Source organism: Anolis carolinensis, unplaced genomic scaffold, assembly GCF_035594765.1.
Source record: "Anolis carolinensis isolate JA03-04 unplaced genomic scaffold, rAnoCar3.1.pri scaffold_8, whole genome shotgun sequence".
Lineage (NCBI taxonomy): Eukaryota > Metazoa > Chordata > Lepidosauria > Squamata > Dactyloidae > Anolis > Anolis carolinensis.
The window spans coordinates 14,199,771-14,205,770 of record NW_026943819.1 but is presented as its reverse complement, the minus strand read 5'-3'; the positions used below and the strand labels follow the sequence as shown (position 1 = coordinate 14,205,770).

General features: G+C 38.8%; 1 long non-coding RNA gene across 2 annotated transcripts in view; it reads left to right on the top strand.

Annotated features, from left to right (window-relative positions):
- The first annotated feature begins 886 nt into the window (after window positions 1-886).
- LOC103279677 (uncharacterized) overlaps window positions 887-6,000 on the top strand; it is a 61,722-nt gene continuing 56,608 nt past the window's right edge. For both annotated transcript variants that reach the window (XR_506921.3, XR_506920.3), the window contains exon 1: window positions 887-944. This is a non-coding gene — a long non-coding RNA (uncharacterized LOC103279677). The remainder of the gene's footprint in view (window positions 945-6,000) is intronic.

Sequence of the window (6,000 nt, the reverse complement as noted above, 5' to 3'; positions counted from 1 at the left end):
TTCGCACCAGTTCAGAGCTGCATTATGTTCCTGTGTAGAACTGTCCTTAGTTAAGCATCCAAATCAAAGCCGTAATTCTGACCACATTTATTTTGGAGTAAGTCCCATTGAACTCAATGGGTCTCATTTAATGCACAATAAATTACAGATTTTGTCAAAGCCAACATGCCTCTGATACTAATTGTTTCATTAAAAAGGTAGAGGCGCCTGTTTGACTGTTGTGTATATATCAAAGAGGAGGCAGCAATGTTTTAGATGGCTTTTTGCTCTGAGACATTAACATCCATTTTTCCTGCTTTTTGCTTTGTATTTGACATTTCCCCTTTTCCTCAGCAAAGCCAAAGCAAATCCGCTTTAGATGTTTAAACCCTAGCTCCTACTCTTTCTGGCTGCTACAGAGAGGGGAAATGCAACCAGGAAAAGATGCCAAATTTAAATTCCCACCAAGCAAGCTGATGACCCACAAGTAATGCTATGTGATGTTTTGCCTATGAGAGTCATGGGCTCTAGACCCAGAGTCATTTAGCTATTTATTTTCAATAGCTTAACTCAGCTCGGATGTCTGTCCTCTGTTTCCTTGTGGTGTATTTTAGAAGAAATTGTCAAAGAGTTTTCTCATTAGCTGGACTAAACAACGGAGCCGCAGGACTGGGCTGCAATGCCACTGAGAGATGGTTGTACACAACATGACAAAGCTCATAACATCCCTGGGCTCTAGTATGCTTTGAGATGGGGAGTAGTCATACTAGTTTTCTAACCCCATCTGACCTTTTTACACAAGAAGATATTGACTGTGGTATACTGTGCCTTTAAGCCACACTCTCTGGTTGTTACACCTGCAATGTATTTAAACTCCTGATGGTATGGGATATAATGCTTGTGCAACCAAAGCCTCAAGAGTATCCTTCCTAAATAAACACCTTACTACAGGATTCTGCTGGCTGGTGAGTTTGCTATATACAAAGAATACTACATTTACTGTGGCTTGAAAGTAGGGAGAGTAAGAAATATCAGCCCTTGAGTGGACTAATACTTCAGAATAGCAAAAGTGCATTTCCAGTTGACATAGTTTGTCACTGACATGGACAGAATACAAAATTAGTTGTTGAGATATATGAAAGAGATGATTGTAACCTGGGTAAGGCATGGGCAACAATCACAGATATAGCTATTGGGTGTGTGGGTGGGGGTAAATTTCTTCCACTCCCATAAAATATTAGCTCTTTGCTTTACTTCAACAAGTCAGTTTGGACAATTCCCTAGATGATGTGAAAACTTTGGGGAGAGGCATCCGTACAGCATTTGCCAGGAATTAAGGGAGGGGGTAAGAATTCAGAGTAAAATTCACACATTTTGCTTTTCATAGTGAGCAGCATTTTCTGTGCAGAAAAAAGAATTTTCTATGCAGGAATTAATATTTCTTAATAATAATAATAATAATAATAGTAATAGTAATATACATTTTTATTTATACCCCGCCCCCTCTCCCCAAAGAGATTCGGGAGGGCTTAAAACCATTAATAATGCAAAAATATGATTAACACAGTACATGATAAACAACAATAACAACCGATTATCATTTAGTGAAATTTAAAATACCATAAATATTAATAAATAACAATTTAAAAGCAATTATATCAAAACAATCTAAGGATATATCACCATTTAACCAGCCATACCTGCTATCAAGTTAACCAGGGTTATAATTAACAGTCTCGTGATGATTCCAACTCCTGTCTGGTGGTTTCTAACAGAGTCTAGCCATTCTCAAAGGCTTGCTTAAATAGCCAAGGTTTTAACTCCTTCCTAAAAGTTAACAAGGTGAGTGCTTGTCTTAATTCCTTGGGGAGATTCCAGAGCTGGGGGGCCACTATGAAGAAGGCCCTCTCCCTCGTCTCCACCAATTTTGCTTGTGAGGGAGATGGGATCAAGAGGAAGGTCTCCCCAGGTGACCTTAATGTCTAGACAGGTTCATAGGGAGAGATGCGGTCATGCAAATATATGTATATATATTTCACACAGAAAATGCTGGGGTTTTTTTTATCCAACAACTATATGCACATTTGATGCAGAACAAACCACCAGTTAAATTTTGTTTTGTGCAGAAAACATTTTCAATCCAGGAATTAATATTTCTTATTGAAAAAGTGTAAATGCTTCACACGATAAGTCTTGAATTGCAAATAACCTTTGAAAGTGCTGTAAAGAAAATTGCTGATGTTGTTTGTTGCAATCTTTGAGAAAGAAGTTAGTGAAAGACTACACCCTTGTAGTCTTGGAAGAGATACTTTGGTTATGCCTTCCTGCTTTGTCAGTGGATTATTTTAAATAAAATTTGGGGACCCCTCTTAGTCAATGATTGGATAAACTCGTATGCAAACAGATACACACTTATGAATGGGTCTACAGAGAAAATAGACTGTCATCCTTCTTTCAGCAGAAAGAGCAGACACACATGCACATGGCAGGGACAATTGCTTACAGAAATATGTATGTGTTTAAATTGAAATATACAAATTTTCATGCAAACAGTGTAGACACGTAAACTTGTGCTTGAGAAAAAAAAAACATTATAGAGACCAAAACAGACAAGAGAATTCTTAATGTGTAGTATTAAAAACTGATGAAGACTTTCCAGAGTTTTCGTTAATTTTTCTTATCCTTCGTGGTCATTCCCACCTAAGGCTACCCAAATGCAGAGGACGTGGGGCCTGAAATGTACAGTTCTAGTTCAGGGGCTGTCTGTCACCCAGCAGCCGTACTAGTTCCTCTGTGGGCTCTTTGAATATCCCCTTTGAGGCCGGGCACTTTGGCAATCAGTAAACCGTGGGGACACAACATGCCTTCTGCATTTCTTTCTCCCCGATTGTCTTTGATTTAATTAGACTTGGAGTGTTTGCCTGTGCACCCCCCCCCCCCTCCTCGTTTGTAAAGAATGGTGCCATTTCGTTCATTCTCTCCTCCACTTTCGGCACTAATCAAACCGGCCTTGATTGCACTGCCATCAGTGTAATCAGAGACTTCCCTTTGAAAAGTGGGCTGCTCGGAGGAGCAAGTTACTGGGTCATTGAACCCCTGCAAGGAGTTTCACCTCTGAATGCCATTGAGAGAGGAACTGATTCTCAATTCAAACAGCTGGCTGCTCAGATCTCTGCTGGAAACCAGTTTGAGCTCCACCAGGGAAGAAAGTGGCGGTTGGCTCTCAGGCCTGCTGGAAAGATTTTGCATTCACTTTTAATCATGTTCAGAGAGAAGGAATAAAAGCGGATGGCTGTTTAAAGCCTGCATTGCAAGCGCCGTCCTATATTTTGTGGGTGGCGGGGATAAGAGTTGAAAAAAAAAAGCCCCACCTATGAATTAAGAACCCAATCAAAAGAGTGTTTTCCTGTTTTGTTTTTAAAGAAACTGTGATATTTCAATTAATATAGTAATAAGGTTTGGTTTCATATAATTAGACTATGGGAAAGAGCTAAAGGTGAGATCCTGTACTAAAAGAGGTAAGACAGTTAAAAAAAATAAGCTAAAATGTATCTTCAGCTTCGCTAATATAAAAACTTATTTCCTTATCTTATTTTCTCCGTACATATGCTATCACCTTTTGACAGGGACCTGTGTGTTTTATCAGGGTTGGAAATGGAACTGAATAATTAATTGATTTTACATTTTCAAAATAGAAGGGCAACTAAATATTCCAAAACCATTTTTTCTATTTACTTACAGTATTTAGATTCCACCCTTCTCACCCTGAAGCGGACTCGGGTGGATCACAGAACACATATACGGCAAACATTCAAAGCTGATTATAACAATGACAAGACAGACAATAGATAGAGGTATATATAGAATTTCCCATATTTCGGCATCTTTGGAGGTTGTGCTCGGTTCTGGCCGCTGGGTGTTGCTGTTGCTCCATCTCCCTGTTGAATAGCTTTCTTTTTTCGTAAACTTCTTCCTTTTTCTGATCGAAACACCAAGCCTAAATACCTCCCTGCTTTAATGCAGTCTCTATTTATCTACTCACATTTGTTTTCTAATTGCTAGGTAGGCAGAAGCTGAGCTAAAGGTCAGGAGCTCACCCTGACCCAGGCTTCGAACTCTCAACTGTCTGGTTGGCAAGATTTATTGCAACTTGGTGATTAAAGCTACTTCCTTCAGTCTTTGGAGTGGTTCCATGATGCATACAGCTGATTTGGATTAAGAGCCTTGAACTCCAATAATAGTCTGGTGTAAACCATGACTTTGGGCCCATATAAACACTTGGAAAACAATTGTTTACACAGCCATTCCATATTCTTCAGACTCAGATGGCCCCAAGGACACAGGATGGCATTAACTATCCCTTTCTGTTTTATCATAGCAACGGTCAGCAGGCACAAAACGGCCAGTGTCCATTGCTCATTTCCTGGGGTGACATTGGTTGGGTTGCAAGAAGTGGTTAAAGGACGGGCTATTTCTCCTTTTCCCCCTTGCCCTTCCCATATCATTCTGGTGTCTTGACCTGTATCCTGGAGGTTGTCAGTAAAGACTCCCTTCTACCTCTGCAATGGCCTAGGGGGCAGACTGGTTTGACACTGGAATAATGAGTCAATGTAGAACACGCTCTGGAAGTCTCTCATTCATATGTGTCAGAGTTTTATATCATTTCTTAAGTAAAACTGAGTAAGTGATTGTAAGGATCATGACCAAACACTGTATGGCCAGCAGCAATCAAGCCACCTGTTGGAAATGGAGTACTGTTAAAAGAGACTGAGTACATCATGTTACTTGAGGTTGGAGTTTGAGGTCTAAGGTTGGTTGGTGTCTGTTTAAACATTGAATGCTGAGTTGGAGTTGCTGGAGCTGTTGTGTCCAAGTTGGAGTTGCTGGAGGTGTATTGTTGCTGTAACGTCTGGAGAACAAGACTGTTATCTGAAGATAAGAACTTTTTCAGTTTACTAGTCATCATGTGAAAGCTGCTGAAGGATCCAAGGACTGCTAAGTTTAAAAACTTTTACATAAAGCTTTTCTTTGTTAAAGAGACAGTTTTGTTTTTGCGTATTCTCCTTTACCGGAGGGTTAAGCTTCCTAAGAAAGGGGGTTGCATGTTTAGAACCCCAATTGTCGGGCGCGACAATATGATCACCATAAGTTGATGACAATTGACAACAGCAACATATTCCTTTTCTTTAGACTAAAAAAATACCTGTTTTCCATGCAAGGTTCTAGGATGTACCTCTTTCTTCTTACAATTTGATAGTAAGAGTACAAATTCGGGTTTTTTACAATCTTTACCCTTTCCCTCCCATTTTCCCCATGTAGCTGTGCAGGATTAAGGCACGTAAGACAGCAACCTGAGTAATGAAGGCTTTGATCCTAAGGAAATGCTTTCACAGCTAACATTATTCACATGCCCAACTCAAAACCATTTTTAGAGCTTGCTATTCATCAACTATATTCCAGAGTGGAATACATGAATATGCCACATTGATGTAGAGGTTCCGTGCCCATGCAATTGAATATTTTCTTTGAAATTCCTTTTGTTAAAAAAGCTTTATTAAAGGAAAAACAATGTTTATAATATTAAACTCCACAAAAGAATAAATGCAACAACAAACTACATAAGAAAACTACTACTATTACAACAACAAATTCCTATCAACATACTAAAAAATAAATACAAAAAAGAAGAAAAAAGAACGAGAAACAGGGTTCACTTTCTAGCTGATGGTATCATTTAACCCTTATAATTCCTCATTTTTTTCTACTCACCATAAGCATTCTGCTATTCTTCAAACACAAATACTGATTATCTCCCCCATTGGTGACTTAAAAATGAAATTAATGGTTCCAATCTTGCTCATAGTTAGTTTGGTCAGTCTGACCAGCATCATCAGTTTATCACTTTATCACAAAAAAATGTATGTAAACCATACACAAAAAAATGTATGTAAACCATACATTTTTTGCAAACAATCTTCTTGTTACATGATAATTATGTCTTTCTATCTTTGCGCATAAAGT